The sequence below is a fragment of the Cyclopterus lumpus genome, chromosome 8 (assembly GCF_009769545.1).
Source record: "Cyclopterus lumpus isolate fCycLum1 chromosome 8, fCycLum1.pri, whole genome shotgun sequence".
Classification (NCBI taxonomy): Eukaryota; Metazoa; Chordata; class Actinopteri; order Perciformes; family Cyclopteridae; genus Cyclopterus; species Cyclopterus lumpus.
The window spans coordinates 2,653,499-2,673,274 of NC_046973.1; the positions used below are offsets into that span (position 1 = coordinate 2,653,499).

The 19,776-nt window shown below is 46.3% G+C and overlaps 1 pseudogene; it reads left to right on the forward strand.

Moving 5' to 3' along the window:
* Positions 1-17: 17 nt before the first annotated feature.
* LOC117734715 overlaps positions 18-19,776 on the forward strand; it is a 21,492-nt pseudogene continuing 1,733 nt past the window's right edge.

Sequence of the window (19,776 nt, forward strand, 5' to 3'; positions counted from 1 at the left end):
GTTGGCTTCCTCGCTCAATGGTCTCACTTTGGCCTTCCCCATCACGATATCGAGCACTGGACCGATACCAGTGAGTCAAACCAACAAGCAGTATTAATTATGTTTAATTAAGTTTAATTCTCTTCTATTTTTATATATTTGATATTGCCGTGAACAACTGTATTTATTCAGGTTTCTTCCCCCCAAAAAACTTAGTTTATTCTTCATTATCACGTGTCAAGAAAAAACACGTATTTGTTTGAGTTGTGTTTGGAGCACGATAAGCAGGCTTATATATTATTGTTGCCCAAGTTGTGCTTTTTAATTTGGTGTGCAACATCATTATATTAATTGGTGATTAGTCCACTGGAGAAGAATAAAATGTGATATCAAATATAAAACGTCAATCGTAGCAGCTTGTACATTGTAAACCAGGTGGACTCACTTCAGCAGAAGTACCAGTGAGTATAAGTACACGGCAGTACTATCAAGTAGCACCATTTAAAGTGTTTTTGTTGTTGACAGAAGCCGGCCGGCCGTGAGTTCTGCTGCAGCCAGAGAGGAGACGGGACAGCCGGCCCCTCCCACCGGGGTGGAGGAGCTACACCTCAGCCGAGGGGCTCCGGTACTACGTCAACAGCTGCAGCAAAGGTGAGAGGCTTTAGTCCACAGGGGGCGCCAGAACCAACACTACCACTTTAGTCCACAGGGGGCGCCAGAACCAACACTACCACTTTAGTCCACAGGGGGCGCCAGAACCAACACTACCACTTTAGTCCACAGGGGCGCCAGAACCAACACTACCACTTTAGTCCACACGGGGGCACCAGAACCACACTACCACTTTAGTCCACAGGGGGCACCAGAACCAACACTACCACTTTAGTCCACAGGGGGCGCCAGAACCAACACTACCACTTTAGTCCACAGGGGGCGCCAGAACCAACACTACCACTTTAGTCCACAGGGGGCATCAGAACCAACACTACCACTTTAGTCCACAGGGGGCTCCAGAACCAACACTACCACTTTAGTCCACAGGGGGCGACAGAACCAACACTACCACTTTAGTCCACAGGGGTCGCCAGAACCAACACTACCACTTTAGTCCACAGGGTCGCCAGAACCAACACTACCACTTTAGTCCACAGGGGGCACCAGAACCAACACTACCACTTTAGTCCACAGGGGGCACCAGAACCAACACTACCCCTTTAGTCCACAGGGGGCACCAGAAGCAACACTACCACTTTAGTCCACAGGGGGCACCAGAACCAACACTACCACTTTAGTCCACAGGGGGCACCAGAACCAACACTACCACTTTAGTCCACAGGGGGCACCAGAACCAACACTACCACTTTAGTCCACAGGGGGCACCAGAACCAACACGACCATGCGCTTAAATGTAGACGACGTTACACGAAGATATTGCAAATAAAGTTTCGCCTGCAAAACAAAACCGTGGGAAGTGAACATGTGATTTAGCTTTAACGTCCTCATAAAAACTTCCCTCCACCGGACACAGAAGGCATGCATTTTCTAATTATTCTCCTTGTACAGAACTGTGCGTGAGTTTTAGTTTGCTTATCATGCGGGTCGGCTCTCGCCGCCCCAACGCCGTGAACTCCGAGCACTCATTATCATTCCTCCCCATCGCTCCATTCATGTGGACACAGGCCTGCAGATTGGATCCACTTCAATCTGATTATCTTAAACGTGTCTCAGCACCGCGATGCTGCCTTCAGGCGAGGCGGAGGGATTACTGCTCCTGCTCTCAATGCTGGAGTCTGGAGAGGTGTGTTAGTGCAGAGGCTGGAAGGCAGGCGATCTCTGCGTCTGTGTGCGCGCGTGTGTGTGTGCGTGTGTGTGTGTTGTGTGTGTGTGTGCGTGTGTGTGTGTGTGTGTGTGTGTGTTTTACACTTGATTCGGGAAGGAATCCAGTGGGGATAAAACAGACTCCCACAGGACAGACGAAAGGCTGCATCAACAACATCTCTGGCAGTGAATCCACTTTGGCTCACGGCACACACACACACACACACACACACACACACACACACACACACACACACACACACACACAGAGTGAGCAGAAAGAAGAAAAAAAAAACTGAAATACCACCCAAAAGCTATTTTTAAATTCAGCAGCCATATGCTGCAGCAGTCACTTTTGATCTGTTGAAGTTTGTTGTTGTTTCCTGTCTCTAAACGTGGAACTTCAAAGAGCAGCTACTGTGTGTGTGTGTGTGTGTGTGTGTGTGTGTGTGTGTGTGTGTGTGTGTGTGTGTGTGTGTGTGTGTGTGTCTCTGTCATAGAGATGCCAACAGTGTTTATTAGAAAGCTGTTGTTTGTGTCATTTAATGGAGCAAGAGCACAATTGAGGATCAGTGGAAATCCCGTTGGGGCTGCGAATGTGACGAGTGGGATTTGGAGCGATGAGAAAAACATAATTGCAGAGGAGGAATTGGGGCTTAAAAAATGTGCTTGGGTACGAAGACATTTGTTGTAATTTGTAAACTATGAGTAGCAGTTATTATGATAGAAACAATAAACAATTTACAAGAAGACATGAAAAAAGATTTGCCTTTATTGATCCCCAGAGGGGAAATTAGGTTGTTGTCGCGGCGCGAGGGCTGAAATAAATACATAAAAGGTGTTTAAAACAAATAAAGGAAGTCAAAAAAGAAACTACACAGGAGCAATAAAAGACAGAATTAGCAGTGGTGTAATGTGAATAGTATAAATCGTGTAAATCTAATATTGATAAACTTTTAGAAGAGGGTTAAAGGTGCATAACACAAGATTGGGAGCATTTTGATTGCCTCTCAACGGCTCTCAAGATGGCGGCGCCATGCAGCTAACGGTAGACGTTACTCCACTATATCTTTTATGCAGCAAATAGTTGTTTGATGCTATGGTAACGCTCTGCTTGTCATATATTGGTCCTTTTAAATGAAATGGTACCGAATGTCCTCGATTCTTGATTTTTATCTTCACATTTGGACATTTGCGCTCTGAGTTTGCACTTAAAGGGACCACAAAGTAAAAACCAGAAAGTAAAAACCAGAAAGTAAAACCCACAAAATAAAAGCCTCAAAGTAAAACCCATTCACCCGCAGCTGTACGAGCGTAAAGGACTTCCTGCTCTACTAAGTGGAATGATTCCGGATTACTTTGTGTGATAGACGGTTAAAATACGGGAGGCGAGCTGGAAATCATGCAGGCGGCTATAAACACAAAACTTCCTGTTTTATGTTTCAGGAAATAAAGTTTACCGTGACTTCACCTGAAGTGCCGTCACAACAAGGGTAAAGAGTTTTTTTTATTTTTTACTAAGTTTAAGGGACTTTTTAGTTTTTCCTGTCCTTAAATTGGACTTAACAAGAAGCATGCATTAAGTACAACCACAAGAAAAGGACCAGATCACACATGAAAGATCATAAAGGAACCGGCATTAAAACCAGGAAGGGTCATCCTGCCTGGATGAAAGTCTCATTTTGTGGTGTGAAGATGAAAACTAGAAGTTAGAAAACGTCTCACCGAGGTTTATCCCCCCGAGGAGCACTTTCCTTTTTGTTGTTGTTTGTTGTTTGCATTTATTTAATAAGTCTCGCACAACCTTTAAGAATCCAATTAAAATAAAATAAAAAGTAACAACACAATGACATAAGACGGGTCATGCATACTTTTTCATTCACCCCAAAAACCAAAAACTATCTCCAATCAAAAGTGTAGCTGCCGGTCGTGCAGGAGGAGCTGATTACGCCGTCTCTCTTTCAGCTGTCGTTTTGTTTTTTCCTCCTTCCAGAAACAACATGGCGGCGTCCCTCCTCGCCGGCCGAGGCCCCGCAGAGACCGCTGGCACGACCGAGCGCCTCGCCATATGGTAAAAGCCGCGCCCGTTATCTCCTCGGCCGCCGCCCACACGTTCATATAAGGATGAACTCAACGTTAGCGGAGGAAGCGCAAACGTTTCGTGGAGGTTGAGAGGTTTTCGGAGAATACCGGTTCTCGTTGGGTGGCGATTGTTTCCATTCGGAGCCACAGGTCATGACTCAATTTGTTCAACAGATTAATAAGCCTTTTGGCATCCGCAGAAGTAAATCTGCTTATTATGCCAAATCCCCAAGTATTTCCAAGAGACTTAGACACGTTTTCTTCTTCATTTTTCTTTTTTTTTCTTCCTGTGATATCTCGAGGAAATCCTACATTTTCTTAATGACCGGCTTATTAAGTTCCGTTGCTGCCAGCATCCTCGCTAACGACGTCTCGGCAGAGAGCAGATGGTTTTCCTCTTCCTGCTGGCACGCGGCCCGAAACACACTTTTTAGAGGCTGCCGGGGAGTTTTGTCGGCATTCAAGCAGACAAAGTGTGACGATCCTCCTCCTCTCCTCCTCCTCCTCCTCCTCCTCCTCCTCCTCCTCAGAGAGAGAAGAGAGAAGTGTAATGAAGGCCGGGTTTAAAGATGGACGTCTCCTCCAACCTCTGGCACAGGAAACCAGGGATTTAACCAACAACCTCCTGTATATGTGCAAATACTCAAAGTATTACGCAATACAAATCTGCTCGTTAGCTTTTGTTGGCAAGACAAAAAATCCACATTTTAAGGTTTACAATATATAAATTGTACATAAATATATCCATCATATGTGAATTTTGGAGGCGAACGGCAGTTCACCGTTTAATTAAAGTCCTCTCCAGGATGTGCTTGTTATTTGCTAATATAATCACATTGAGTTTTGTGATTAATTTGTACTCAGATGTGTGTTTATGGTATAAGTTTAGTGGTGATGTGAGCTGTTACAGGTTATCCTCATGCCTCTCACCTGCTCCGTTCGTGTGAAGTTATTGATCTAAACGAGAGACTCCCAGTCCGGTTTATCAATAATGAGTGCGTTTTGTCTCTCAGCCAACGGATGCCCCGGCGGCACGAGGGCCGGCCAGCCCGCCGACGTCGCTCTGAGGAACCGACAGGTGAGCCCACCGAGGAGACGACGCACAAAGGAGGTCCAGATCTGGTCCTCGACCGTCAAATTAAACATCAAATACTTCGAAAAACAAACGATAAAAAGACAATCAGGACTGGGTTTAAAATGGGAAACGTCGATGTCTGATGTTTGGTTGAGTCATCCATCCTCCTCATCCTCCTCATCCTCCTCATCCTCCTCATCCTTCTGTCACGTCGCCTCACTTTTTCCTCTCGTCCTAATTATTCCGACTGTCACTTAAACGAAAACGCATCGATTTTGGAAGAATTTGCATTTTTGTCTGATTGACGCCAGGAAAGTGCACACACACATTTATTTTCCACCTCCATGCAGAGAACATGAAGTCTCTCCCGAAGAGGAATAACAAATAGTTTAAGTATAAAGCTTCCAATCTGGAGAAATCTCTTGTTTTTTTAAATAGTTGTAATTTCAGACGAAAGCAATTTGATGACATCCCCTTTGAGAACTTTTAAATAGATTTTTCACAATATTTAATATTAGCTGAAGCAGATTTTTCGTCCACATTAAAAACCTCACGCTCTCTCTCCGACGCTTTTTGCTGACACTTTTTTTCTTCTGGCCACTGAAAGCGGGGGCCGCTCTGATTGGAGCCGCGCCAACATGGCGCCTTCGTGGCGCCATGTTGGCGCCTGCATGCCAAACCCCCACGTGACTAACTCAAGAGTCGCACGAGGGCGAACCGAGTCGGGCTCACACGGGAGAGCGTCGATGGGCGGACAGGTGGTGCCATCTGGGCGCCTGAGATTTGGAGTCCGCTTGTCAGAGTTTGTCCGTTTTTTGGAAAAGCCAAGACCGGGATCACGACACCTGGACCGGCGAGGTCCGCCACGCCGCCATGTTCTGTGCAGCGAAGGTGAGAACGCGGAGGGAGGAGGTGGTGGGGGCTTTTTTTGTTCTGGTTGGACCAGGTTGGAGTGGAGTGAGACAGGGTGGAGTGAGACGGGGTGGAGTGAGACGGGTTGGAGTGAGTCAGGTAGGAGTGAGACAGGGTGGAGTGAGACGGGTTGGAGTGAGACAGGGTGGAGTGAGTCAGGTAGGAGTGAGACAGGGTGGAGTGATACAGGGTGGAGTGAGACAGGGTGGGTAGTGAGAACGGGGGTGAGACGGGTGAGGAACAGGGTGGAGTGAGACAGGGTGGAGTGAGTCAGGTAGGAGTGAGACAGGGTGGAGTGAGACGGGGTGGAGTGAGACAGGGTGGAGTGAGACAGGGTGGAGTGAGACGGGTTGGTGTGAGACGGGTTGGAGTGAGACAGGTTGGATTGAAATGGTGTGGAGTGAGACGGGTTGGAGTGAGACAGGGTGGAGTGAGATAGGGTGGAGTGATACGGGTTGGAGTGAGACAGGGTGGAGTGAGATAGGGTGGAGTGAGACGGGTGGAGTGAGACAGGATGGAGTGAGACGTGGACTTCGTGTGCCGTCGTAGCCTCCATGTTTGACGCCTCGGTGCAGCGTTGTCGTGTTTACCTGCTGCACACACGAGCGTCGCATCGCGCGCATTTAGCTCCACGGTGTTGTGCTTCGTCTCATTGGCTGCCTGCCTGCCCCTCCCCCCTCTGCCCCCCAGCCTCCCCCTCCCCCCCTCTCTCACTCCCCTCTACTCCAGTTTCCCTCCCAGTCGTAATGAGCCTTTTTGAAAGATCATCGTTCAACCGTTTCCATCAATCACATCTCCATCACATCTCCATCACATCTCCATCACATCTCCATCACATCTCCATCACATCCCCATCACATCCCCATCACATCCCCATCACATCTCCATCACATCCCCATCACATCTCCATCACATCCCCATCACATCTCCATCACATCCCCACCTCCTCCACCACTGCGGCTCCCTCCTCCCTCCTCCCTCCCCCTCTCTTCTTCTCTCTGGGGACGGAGGTGTGGCAGGGATCATGTAAATAAATCCCCCTCCTCCTTCTCCTCCTATCTCTTTATGCGTTCTTTTCTCCCCCTCCATCATAGCCTTTACGCTCCAGCTTCTCCATCCATCTCTCTCTCTCTCTCTCTCTCTCTTTGCCTGGACACCTTTGGGAGAGGGGTGGAGGTGAGGAGTCCCTCGTGGACAGCATCCATCTCCTCGCAGCCTTCAACCTTAAGACTCTAGTGACGGCAGCTTAACCGGCGGCTAGACTTTCGTCACGCTGTCGCCACAGATTCCCCCTACGACCCTCCTCTCCTCCCTCCTCCCTCCTAACGCCACCTTCCCCATCTCCCTCCCCCCTCCTCCTCTCTCTCTCTCTCTCTCTTTGCATCGCGACTCCTCTCCACTCGCTATGTAGCTTGTGAGACTTGAGGCAGCCTCGGTGCGTGGAGAACGAGAGAACGAGAGAACGAGAGAGAGAGAGAGAGAGAGAGGAGAGAGGAGAGAGGAGAGAGTGAGGCTTTCCCAGAATAGAGAAGCAGGAGGAGGTGAGAGGGATGATGATGGAAGCCAGCTTTGACACCGAGGAGAGTTTTGACGACCCCTCCTGTCTCTCCCCGCAGCCGCCCGGCTGCGTCTCGCCGGCCAGGAGGCAGATCAAGGAGGTCAAGGAGACCAAGATCACGGTGAGCAACCTTAACCCTCTCCTCCTCCGTCTCCATCCTCACCAATCACCTCGCGTGGCAGAAATAAGTTCATCTTTTTTGTTTTTACTATCATCTGTTGACGTCGTCCCTCGAGCACCGAAAGCACAATTGCATTGTGGGTTCCCGTTGGGGCTTTCACTTCGTATTAGTCTGAATGAAGGAGTCTCGTCGTTGTGGTTCTGGTCTCTCTGACGATCCACATTCCTTCGTTCCCTTCAGCCATGTTTTGAGTCCTCCAACATGTGATCTGCGGGGCAGTGCAGGTCACACGGCAATGGACACTTTGTGCACTCGGCTGTGAGGGCCCCCCCCCCCCCCCCTCGCTCCCAGTAGTATTTGGGCTGCGTCCGTCTGACGGCGTTCGGTTGCAGAACACACAAGAAGGTTGAATGTCAGAAATATGTCTTAAGATGCCCAGACAGAAGCTGTGGTTATGTAATCTGTTACAATGATGAGTGTGTGTGTGTGGAGGGGGGGGGCGACCGTGTGATGATGATGATGATGATGATGATGATGGTGAGACACACAAAGGTGGTTTTGTGTCTGGCGGGGGTCTGATTTGCGGCTGCAGCCACGGGGAGCCGTCGGTCCGGCTGCTGCTGAGAGGGAGGAAACAAAAAAATAATACAATGCTTGCAGAGACCTGCGTGAAGATGCAGCGAGTCCAGTTTCCATGGCGACAAAAGCAATAGCACTGATTAATGGGTGTTGAAATGGAATACACTGGCAGAGGAGGAGAGGTGTGGGGGGGGGGGGGCAGCCATTCAGAGATTCACTGAAGACACACGTTTTTTTTAGAAGAGGCCCTTTTCAAAGCTTTCACCGCTTTTGGACTCTCGGCCTCGCGGGTTATCCAGTCAAATCCTCACGGACAGACGTTCCCAGTGTCTCGTCTTAATTGGTTCCCACTAAATAGAAGCGTTGGTTTTTCTTTTTTTTCTCGCGGTGTTCGCCGTGAATATTAAACACTTCTGCCGCATGCTCGTGGAGATATTGAAATCAACACGAAATGAGGAGGCCGGGTGACGTCAGTCCACCGCGGGTGTCTTTCTTTTTCTTTTTGTTCGTCCGCCGGTGCACCTCGCGTTACACAACCCCATCCACAGTTGTCATGGAGACGCACACATCCGCAAACCGTTCTGAATTTAAAAAAAAACCGACCCCATTGCCGGACGCCGAGAGTTTGCTCCGCACGTCTGACTGCGACCTTGGTCTCACCTTCAGCGGGGCGTGACCAATCAGAACATTATTTATTTATTTATTTTTTCCTGCTTATTAAACGTGTTCAACAGCAGCTTGTTTAAAGAGCGTCATCTGGCCTCGGATGGAGTCTGAGATTTGTTTTGTGATGTGAAGGCGTGCGTGTGTGTGTTGTGCGTGTGTGTGTGTGTGTGTGTGTGTGTGCGTGATGTGTGTGTGTGTGCGTGTGTGTGTGTGTGCGTGTGTGTGTGTGTGTGCCTCGAGGATGATCGGGGGAGGTGGTCTTTTACAGCAAAAGTAATTTGTTGCGTAGCAACAGCAGCAGAGCATCCTACAGTCACATTTGTTGAAACACTCTGAGAGAGAGAGATGTTTCCTCTGTTTTGAGATTTTTTTATTTTCTATTATCTGTATTCAGCAAAGCAAAAATAACTAAATTGGTTAAAACAATAAAATGTGTAATGAAGCCATTGCCTGGAGGCCGGGTACCACCCCCCCCCCCTCTCCCCCCATGAGAGGGAATGTTTATGAATGCTGAGTGAGGACAAAATGTCCCGATTCACTCTGCACTCCTTCATGTGGCCTGCAGCTTTGTTTTGTGCTAAACTGCAACATTGACCGCGTTCACATGCATTCAATATTCCGCTTGTTGTCCTTATTCCAACCCCAAAAAACGGACAATTCATACTCGAGATGCACGATATCGGATTTTTCGCTCAAATTGCTCAAAACACATTTGTTGGCCATAACTCAAGAATTATTACGCTATTGATGACAAATTTAACAGAAATTAAGTGATGACGTTTGGACCCAAAAACGGAGCTCGTGGCAACGAGTTGGTGATGAACAGGAAAGAGGCTTTGTGTTGCAAAACTGGGGCAACAAAAACAACCTCAGATACAAGTCCAGAGAATGCTCCTCTAACCTGAATAATATCCCCAAATGTCTTCACCCAAAATGCTCCATAACTCATGTGCATGTGGTTTTTATGACCCGTGTCAAATTGTAAACGCAGTCCTTCAAAGATGAAATATGGCGAAACGACGTGATGCGGCACGACTGAGCGCTGGACTTCAGATCCCTCACAAGGATTTATCACCTGCTGTGTAATAAAGATAATCTATATTAATATTTAATACCCCCCGGAGCACCTCACTAAGCGGCGATAAGGACGGAGTAACTTAAGCCAGACAGCCCTTCGAGATAAACGCTCTCATCTCCTGCTGGCAGATAAACATCATGGATGTGGAGCCTCGTGGAGAAGCTGCTGCCTTGTGGACAACCGGCGTGATCTCTGAGGGCAGGAAGTGAACCAAGTGACGCACGTTTCAGCCACGTCCGTATTTCCTCCGGGGTCTCCAATCGATTATGTGACGGGAGGAAGAGCGTCGACTCATCTGTTTGTTTTTTTATGACGTTGTTTATTGGGGAGCCGATCGGATCGAACGTGAAGAGGTTTTACGTCCGGTGTTTTTTTATCGGAAGTTCAATATTTGTTGCAGAGTTTTTGTTGCGGGTGCATTTTGTTACATGAGGAAAATGACGGATAACGTTGCTGCTGTTCGCTGAGACGTATTAGCTTTGTGAGGCGCTAACACCGCGTGTCCAATGTTTACAGCTCAAAGTGGCTGTCGGCAATATTTTTTTGCGATAGAAATGTTTGAAGTGACGGTGAGACGATGCGGAAAGAGGGTCGCTCCTAATTTAGGAGGAGGAGACCAAACACGGAGCAAAAAGAGAGTTCAACTTTTAGTAGCTTTCCTCATACGAGGCCTTGCGTGACATGTAGCCCACGACAGGAGATCGTTGGTCAGACGTGTTCTCCCCCTCTGGAAATACATGGCGCAGAACATGGCGCAGAAACATGGCGCAGAACATGGCGCAGAACATGATGCGTTTTACACAGCGGGCACAAAACCTTCGTGATTTGCGACATTTGGTCTCGTGCGCTCGAATCTGTCCGACAACTTTATTAGCAAAAACAAGTTCCAGAATCCGGTTTGATGGTTCGTTGGCGTCTTCCTGTCGTTGTCCCGCCTTCTTCATTTTTTCAATTTTTATTCAAGTAATAAATGGAATAATCGGTGCATTCATTCCACGGCTGCAGCCTCAGATCGGAGTGCTTCTTCTGTAATGGTTGTTTGGTGTGTGTGTGTGTGTGTGTGTGTGTGCGTGCGTGTGTGTGTGTTGTTTTATTATTGGAAAGTCAAAAGCATGCCGGCGCTCTTCGGCTCCAGCTGGTGTTTCCTCCCTCGGTTTGTGTGGCAGCAGCCCGATGCTGAGCTGTCACTCAGTGTGTGTTTCTGTGTGTGTTTCTGTGTGTGAGCCAGTGTGTGTTTCTGTGTGTGAGTCAGTGTGTGTTTCTGTGTGTGTTTCTGTGTGTGAGTCAGTGTGTGTTTCTGTGTGTGTTTCTGTGTGTGAGCCAGTGTGTGTTTCTGTGTGTGTTTCTGTGTGTGAGTCAGTGTGTGTTTCTGTGTGTGTTTCTGTGTGTGAGTCAGTGTGTGTTTCTGTGTGTGTTTCTGTGTGTGAGTCAGTGTGTGTTTCAGCATGTGTTTCAGTGTGTGAGTCAGTGTGTGAGTCAGTGTGTGTTTCTGTGTGTTTCTGTGTGTGTTTCTGTTTGTGAGTCAGTGTGTGTTTCTGTGTGTGTTTCTGTGTGTGAGTCAGTGTGTGTTTCTGTGTGTAAAGTTTCTCTGTGTGTTTCAGTGTGTGTTTCAGCATGTGTTTCAGTGTGTGAGTCAGTGTGTGAGTCAGTGTGTGTTTCTGTCTGTGTTTCTGTGTGTTTCTGTGTGTGAGTCAGTGTGTGTTTCTGTCTGTGTTTCTGTGTGTGAGTCAGTGTGTGTTTCTGTCTGTGTTTCTGTGTGTTTCTGTGTGTGAGTCAGTGTGTGTTTCTGTCTGTGTTTCTGTGTGTGAGTCAGTGTGTGTTTCTGTTTGTGTTTCAGTGTATGAGTCAGTGTGTGAGTCAGTGTGTGTTTCTGTGTGTGTTTTTGCGTGTTTCTGTCTGTGTTTCTGTGTGTTTCTGTTTGTGTTTCAGTGTGTGTTTCAGTGTGTGTTTCAATGTGTGTTTCAGTGTGTGTCTCAGTGTGTGTCAGTGTGTCTTCAGTGTGTGTCTGTATGTGTCAGTGTGTGTCAGTGTGTGTCAGTGTGTTTCAGTGTGTGTCAGTGTGTGTCTGTATGTGTCTGTATGTGTCAGTGTGTGTCTCAGTGTGTGTTTCAGTGTGTTTCAGTGTGTGTCAGTGTGTGTGTCAGTGTGTGTCAGTGTGTTTCAGTGTGTGTGTCAGTGTGTGTCAGTGTGTGTTTCAGTGTGCTTCAGTGTGTGTTTCCGTGTGTGTCTCAGTGTGTGTTTCAGTGTGTGTTTCAGTGTATGTTTCAGTGTGTGTCAGTGTGTGTCAGTGTGTGTCAGTGTGTTTCAGTGTGTGTCTGTATGTGTCAGTGTGTGTCAGTGTGTGTCTCAGTGTGTGTTTCAGTGTGTTTCAGTGTGTGTTTCAGTGTGTCTCAGTGTGTGTTCCAGAGTGTTTCAGTGTGTGTTTCAGTGTGTTTCAGTGTGTGTCTCAGTGTGTGTCAGTGTGTCTTTCAGTGTGTGTCTCAGTGTGTGTCAGTGTGTGTCTCAGTGTGTGTTTCAGTGTGTCTTTCAGTGTGTGTCTCAGTGTGTGTCTCAGTGTGTGTTTCAGTGTGTGTTTCAGTGTGTGTTTCAGTGTGCTTCAGTGTGTGTTTCAGTGTGTGTCTCAGTGTGTCTCAGTGTGTGTCTCAGTGTGTGTTTCAGTGTGTGTCTCAGTGTGTGTTTCAGTGTGTGTCTCAGTGTGTGTTTCAGTGTGTCTCAGTGTGTGTTTCAGTGTGTCTCAGTGTGTGTCTCAGTGTGTGTTTCAGTGTGTCTCAGTGTGTGTCTCAGTGTTGTCTCAGTGGTGTGTCTCAGTGTGTGTGCTCAGTGTGTGTTTCACTGTGGTTTCAGTGTGTTTCAGTGTGTCTCAGTGTGTCTCAGTGTGTCTCACAGTGTGTGTCCTCAGTGTGTGTTTCAGTGTGTCTCAGTGTGTGTCTCCAGTGTGTCCTCAGTGTGTGTCTCAGTGTGTGTCTCAGTGTGCTGTTTCAGTGTGGTTTCAGTGTGTTTCAGTGGTGTCCAATGTGTGTCTCAGTGTGTCCTCAGTGTGGTGTTTCACAGTGTGTCTTCAGTGGTGTGTCTCAGTGTGTGTCTCAGTGTGTGTCTCAGTGTGTGTCTCAGTGTGTGTTTCAGTGGTGTTCAGTGTGTTTCAGTGTGTCTCAGTGTGTCTCAGTGTGTCCTCAGTGTGTGTTTCCACTGTGTTTCAGTGGTCTCAGTTTGTCTCAGTTGTGTCTCAGTGTGTGTTTCAGTGTGTCTCAGTGTGTGTCTCAGTGTGTGTCTCAGTGTGTGTTTCAGTGTGTCTCAGTGTGTCTCAGTGTGTCTCAGTGTGTGTTTCAGTGTGTTTCAGTGTGTCTCAGTGTGTCTCATGTGTCTCAGTGTGTGTCTCAGTGTGTGTTTCAGTGTCTCTCTGTGTAGCTCAGCAGCAGCTGACATGGAAGGTTTTTTCTGGCGCTGCCGGCCGTTCTGCTCTCAGATGGTGAACATTACGTAATTACATCTCGAGGGTAATTGAAGGCGCGGCGGCGTCTGGCCTCTGGTGTGTGTGTGTGTGTGTTCTAGACTCGGGTGTGTGTGTGTGTGTGTTCATACTGCAGCTCCGCCCACTCCAAGTGTATGAAGTGTGTTCTATTCTCAGTATTAAAGGTTTCTCTGTGTTGTGGACAGAGACGTCTCTCTCTACTAACCTTTGACCTCGTTCATCTGCGTGACCCAAATGCTGGAAGAAGTACTACAAGCCCTGATGTATAAATACCTCGTTTCTTTCTCATATCCGGCTTCAGAAAAGTCCAATCTTCTTTTCTTTCCTTTAAAAAAAGAAAAGTAAGCGAATACCGATCGTAAAAAACAGAATATGTCTGTAAAATACCATGTAAATAAGAATAAAGGACAAACCTTTTAAACACTTTTACATCGAGTACCGATCGTAAAAAACAGAATATGTCTGTAAAATACCAGGATGTCGCAATCTGCAGTTTGGGAGCTTCCTGCAATAAATGAGCTGCAAGCGTCAAAGGTCAAAGGTGCTTGTGTCACCAGGAAGTAGTGTGACCCTGTTGAGTGCATCCTGCAGGCAACAGCATGTGTTAACTTGTGTTTCTCTCTTTTAAAGACGTTGTTTCCTCTCCTCAGTTTCTCATCCTCGTTTCCTCTGCTCTTCGTTGTGCTCTTCAGATCAACTGCGTGACCTTCCCTCTGCCCGGAGAAGGTCCGGAGCAGCAGCTCCTGAAGCCCAAAGAATGGAGCTACTGCGATTACTTCTGGGTGAGTTCAGCTGAAAACTGGGGAAAGCGTTGACGGTCAGCGTGGAGCGTGGAGGAGACTCCGAACAGTACACACAGTACACCAGTGCATCCTCCCATATTTAGCCTATTATGATGCATGTATTTATATCCTGGCCCTTATTAACACTGATGCAGAGCTCCAAACAATTAAATTGCGTAACATCGGTATTCAGAACTTAGAAGTAGTGAACCACGGCGTAAAAATACTCGTTCTGCAAACATCTACAAAAGTATTAACATCAAATGTAAAAGACAGAATGGCTCATTATAGAATCAAGGTACATTATATTCTACTATTCGTCATCTCTTTAATGTCGCAGCGGGTAAAAAGTGGAGGAAACTGAATCTATAATAATGTGTTTATTTATATCACTAAAAGTGAATCTGAAAAAGCAGATAAATGTAGTTAAAAATAGAAATACCCGAGTAAAGTACCTCCGCACGTGAGTAAATGTACTTGGAGATGTGAGGCTCAAGCTGCTTTCAGTCACAATGCAAAGGATCATTATCAACAATGTTTTTATTACGTTAAAAAGAATATTGATTTTTCCATCAGCAACACGAAACACGATGATCGAGGTCCAGAAAGCAAAGTGCCGCTAAAAGCATCAAAACATTGAACCCACGGGAATAAAGATGGCCGCCGGAGCAGAAAGCCGAGGGCGCCGCCTGTTTTCGCGGAATCGAACCAGCTTCTCTGCAAACGCCGCGACTCGCCGTCCCATTTCCGTCGTCCCGTTTCCGTAGTCCCGTTACCGTCGTCCCGTTTCCGTCGTCTCCCCCCGGTGTCGTTTCTTCGTCTCTCAAAACGTTTCCATCGATTAGATTTGAATCGACTGAAACGCGACCCCGTGTTTCCTCCTGCTCGTCCAGCGAGGCTGCGTGAACATCACATATCTGGCCCCTTTGACCCACATCGGTCCCGACACACACACACACACACACACACACACAACGCACGCACACACACGCACACACACACACACACACACACACACCACGCACACACACACACACACACCACGACACACGCACACACACACCAACGCGTGTCCTCCTTGACATGTAAAGTGTGAGTCACACAGTCAGAGCTCTTTCTACAACGCTCGTTTCTGCACTCATGGCTGTGGTTGTTTATATCGGTTGAGTGATGCTCTCCTCCTCCTCCTCCTCCTCCTCCTCTTCCTCCTCTTCCTCCTCTTCTTCCTCCTCCTCCTCCTCTTCTTCCTCCTCCTCCTCTTCCTCCTCAGACCGACAAGAAAGACCCCCAGGGGACCACCTCGGTGGCGGGCTTCGAGGTCCCTCCTGCAGAAGCAGCTGAAGGGCAAAACAGATGCAGAAGGAGATGTCGGAGTTCATCCACGAGAGGTAGTTCCACATCGCATTTATATCCTTTTTATATGATTTATAAATTATATACGAACAGCATCCCGGGGCTTGTTTGTGAGAAATCTTCTTAATAAAGAGCAGTCTCCCAGAATGCAACGGGGGTTATTGAGGCTCATGGGTCACGGCTGGATTTCCAAACTCTGAAACGATCTGTAAAAAGGAGCTGACGTCACTTTTAGAGACCCCCCCCCCCCCCCCCCCCCCCCTGCCCCCCCCGATCGCCCGGTTTGATCCATATTGGCAGATCCATATCTTCTTTGATGCTTTGTTTGATTATAGCTGGTCCACGAGGACTCACACGCTATTTTATTCTGTTCACTATCGTCCCAAAAAAGTCTTTTCAAACCTAAAGTCGGTAAACCATCAAAAATACTGTTTTTTATTCTCCATGAAACACACACAAATGATAAAGAATAAGATTAGATTTGTATTGATTAAAGCAAATCTTGTCATTAGTTTTAATGAGTTTAGTGGGAAAACTCATAATTCCCCTCTTTTAATATCTATTAATGTGAAAACATCTGCCCTGACCCTTGAGCCAGGCAGCTCAGGTGACCACAGCTCTGCTTCTTTTGTTGTTGTTGTTTCAGGATAAAGATTGAAGAGGAATACGCCAAGAACCTGTCCAAGCTGTCCTTGAGCCCGCTGGCGGCGCAGGAGGAAGGGTGAGCGAAACAAACGCACCTACATCTCTTTGTTTAGAACATCTAAAGTAAAAATTAATAAAGATTATAATTCAAGTTAATAAAGTATAAATCATAAAATGTTATTTTTTTTCTCAGGACTCTGGAGAAGCCTGGACGCAGCTGAAGAAGAGTCTCCACGACGAGGCGGAGGTCCACCTCAAGTTCTCCAACAAGGTACACACATCGTGTGTGTGTGTGTGTGTGTGTGTGTGTGTGTGTGTGAGTCTCCACGATGAGGCGGAGGTCCACCTCAATTCAAGTGGTCAGGAGAGAGAATGCAGCTTTAACACATGAAGCATAGACTTCTATACAACCAGAGGAGTCGCCCCCTGGTGGTCAGGAGAGAGAATGCAGCTTTAACACATGAAGCATAGACTTCTATACAACCAGAGGAGTCGCCCCCTGGTGGTCAGGAGAGAGAATGCAGCTTTAACACATGAAGCATAGACTTCTATACAACCAGAGGAGTTGCCCCCTGGTGGTCAGGAGAGAGAATGCAGCTTTAACACATGAAGCATAGACTTCTATACAACCAGAGGAGTCGCCCCTTGGTGGTCAGTAGAGAGAATGCAGCTTTAACACATGAAGCATAGACTTCTATACAACCAGAGGGGTCGCCCCCTGGTGGTCAGGAGAGAGAATGCAGCTTTAACACATGAAGCATATACTTCTATACAACCAGAGGAGTTGCCCCCTGGTGGTCAGGAGAGAGAATGCAGCTTAACACATGAAGCATAGACTTCTATACAACCAAAGGAGTCAACCCCTGGTGGTCAGTAGAGAGTATGCAGCTTTAACACATGAAGCATAGACTTCTATACAACCAGAGGAGTCGCCCCCTGGTGGTCAGGAGAGAGAATGCAGCTTTAACACATGAAGCATAGACTTCTATACAACCAGAGGAGTCGCCCCCTGGTGGTCAGGAGGAGGGAATGCAGCTTTAACACATGAGGCATAGACTTCTATACAACCAGAGGAGTCGCCCCCTGATGGACAGGAGAGAGAATGCAGCTTTAACACATGAAGCATAGACTTCTGTACAATCTATCAATCGGGATAGTTTTGATGTATATAAGTGCGATCGATAGGAAGGGAGGTGTTTTTAATCTCCTTCGTCCCGACACAACAAGAAAGGTGACATCACACCTGGTGTCTTCTTGTCTTCACAGCTCCACACTGAGGTGGAGAAACCTTTGCTGACGTTCAGGTGCGACAACTTCAAGAAGGACCTGAAGAAGTACGACCATCACATCGCCGACCTCAGGAAGCAGCTGGCGAGCCGCTACGCCAGTGTGGAGAAGGTAGCACGCGCGCACACACACACACACACACACACACACACACACACAACACACACACACACACACAGTTATTTTCTGCCTGTATCGGGAAAAATATATTCTGCTTTATATATGTATATAAATTCATATAGATGTTTATATATATGGATATATATATATTCATATATAAAAACATATTTACGTGTGTATATATATATATACATATATATATACACACGTATACATTATGTATATATATGTACATATATATGATATGTGTATATACATATATATATTTATATATATAAAGAATATATTCTCACACCGTCAGAAGGTGTATATATATATATACATATATATATATATGTATATATATATATATATATATATATATATGTATATATATATATATATATATATATGTATATATATATGTTCACACGTTTTTTTTGTATCCCATCTTTAAAGCTCTTCTCTGCTATAAAAAACATGTTCCGGCCCAAAACAAACGTTTTTCTGCTCGACTGCTTGAAGAAACTCGATCTTCAGGTTTCAGTTTGACTCCCACGTGTTTTTCTTTCCGTTGTTGGAAAACAAAGAGATGTTCTTGGCATCGCCGTGACCGTATGTTTAGAAGAAGAGGAAGGAGAAGAGGAAGAGGAGGAGGAGAAGGAATAACTCAATGAAATGGATTAAGAACAGATTAAAGAGGAGGAGCCAATGTGAAAAGGCCGAAATGATTCATGTAATAGATATACAGTAAAGCTGAGGATTATGCTGAATGACTCATTGTGTCACACATCCCCCTAAAAGTGTGTGTGATTGTGTGTGTGTGTGTGTGTGTGTGTGTGGTGTGTGTGTGTGTGTGTGTGTGTGTGTGTGTGTGTGTGCAGTCCCGTAAAGCTCTGGCGGACCGGCAGAAGGACCTGGAGGTGAAGACCCAGCAGTTGGAGATCAAACTCAGCAACAAGACGGAGGAGGACATCAAGAAGGCCCGGCGGAAATCCCACAAAGCAGGTCAGAGGTCACGGGGTCGGTCACAGCTGCACCGAGACCCACGCAGAGGATGTAGCTGCAGCCGGTTAGCTTAGCACAAACACTGGAAACGGGGGGAAACAGCTAGCTCTGCTCAACATCCAACTACCGGCAGCTCTGAAGCTCAAATAGTTAAATTCGCAAAAAAAACTGTGAAAAATGACAATTCCCAGTTCGGTGCTGTTTGTGAGTTGGACACCAGTCACTTCCACTGGAGGCTCTGCTGGTTTCCTGCATGTTTACCTTCACAGTCGGGTTTCAGGTTCACTATCTGACACTTCTTCATGTTTCAGTGATGTTCTTTCATTTTGATTTGGCAGAGACGTGATGGATGTTAATTAATGATATTTTAATGAATATAATAAATGAATAATTTAAAGAAAATGTGAGCAGATTGGGTTTTTAGTTTTCTTCCATAAACGTGCTGCGTTGAGGGAAAAAAAGACAATTTTAACCGTCAGTCAAGTTGTTCCAGTTAAGTTTTTAGCACATTTGTTGTACAACAATCCCAAGATACTGGAACAGAACTCATCCAACAGTCTCTAGAGATTAATTAATATTGTAAAACAGCCATAATATCACATTCACGTCCTCGTGAAATCATGATCGTTGATCGACGACCGGTGAGCGCCCTCTGCTGGTGCTTAAAGGCGTTGCTCTACATGTGAAAGCAGCAGATTTGCAGAGCAAAGAAAACAGAAGACGATAACCGTGTAAAACGCTGACCTTTGACCTCTCTCTCTCCGCGACCTCACAGGAGACGACCTGATGCGCTGCGTGGATCTGTACAACCAGACGCAGTGCAAGTGGTTTGAAGAAATGGTCACCACCAGCATGGTGAGAGAGGATTCATCCTTTTCTTTCTGTTCGGAGCTTCGTTTCTTCACCACGTTTCAGAATTATCTTCATAAAATTAGGAAAACGTCATAAAAACACGTGATTTCTGTTTCGCTGGTTAATTAAAGTAGATTTTCATCTGTGAAACGGTGTTGAAAATTATTTTTTTATGGGGCACTACTTAAAAAAATATAATTTATTTTGTGTGTAAATGAGTTATTGTGGAAAAAGAATAGTTGTTTGTGAGTGTAAAGCATGAAGTATTTGATGTCACGTGAATTTATGATAGTTTCTGGATTTTATCACCTTCATCAAATGTACTGAAATAGATTTTTTTGTTGCATTTTGGCTCTTTTATCAGGATTCAAAGTATTTATTATTTTATTATTTATTAAAATAAAAATAAAAAT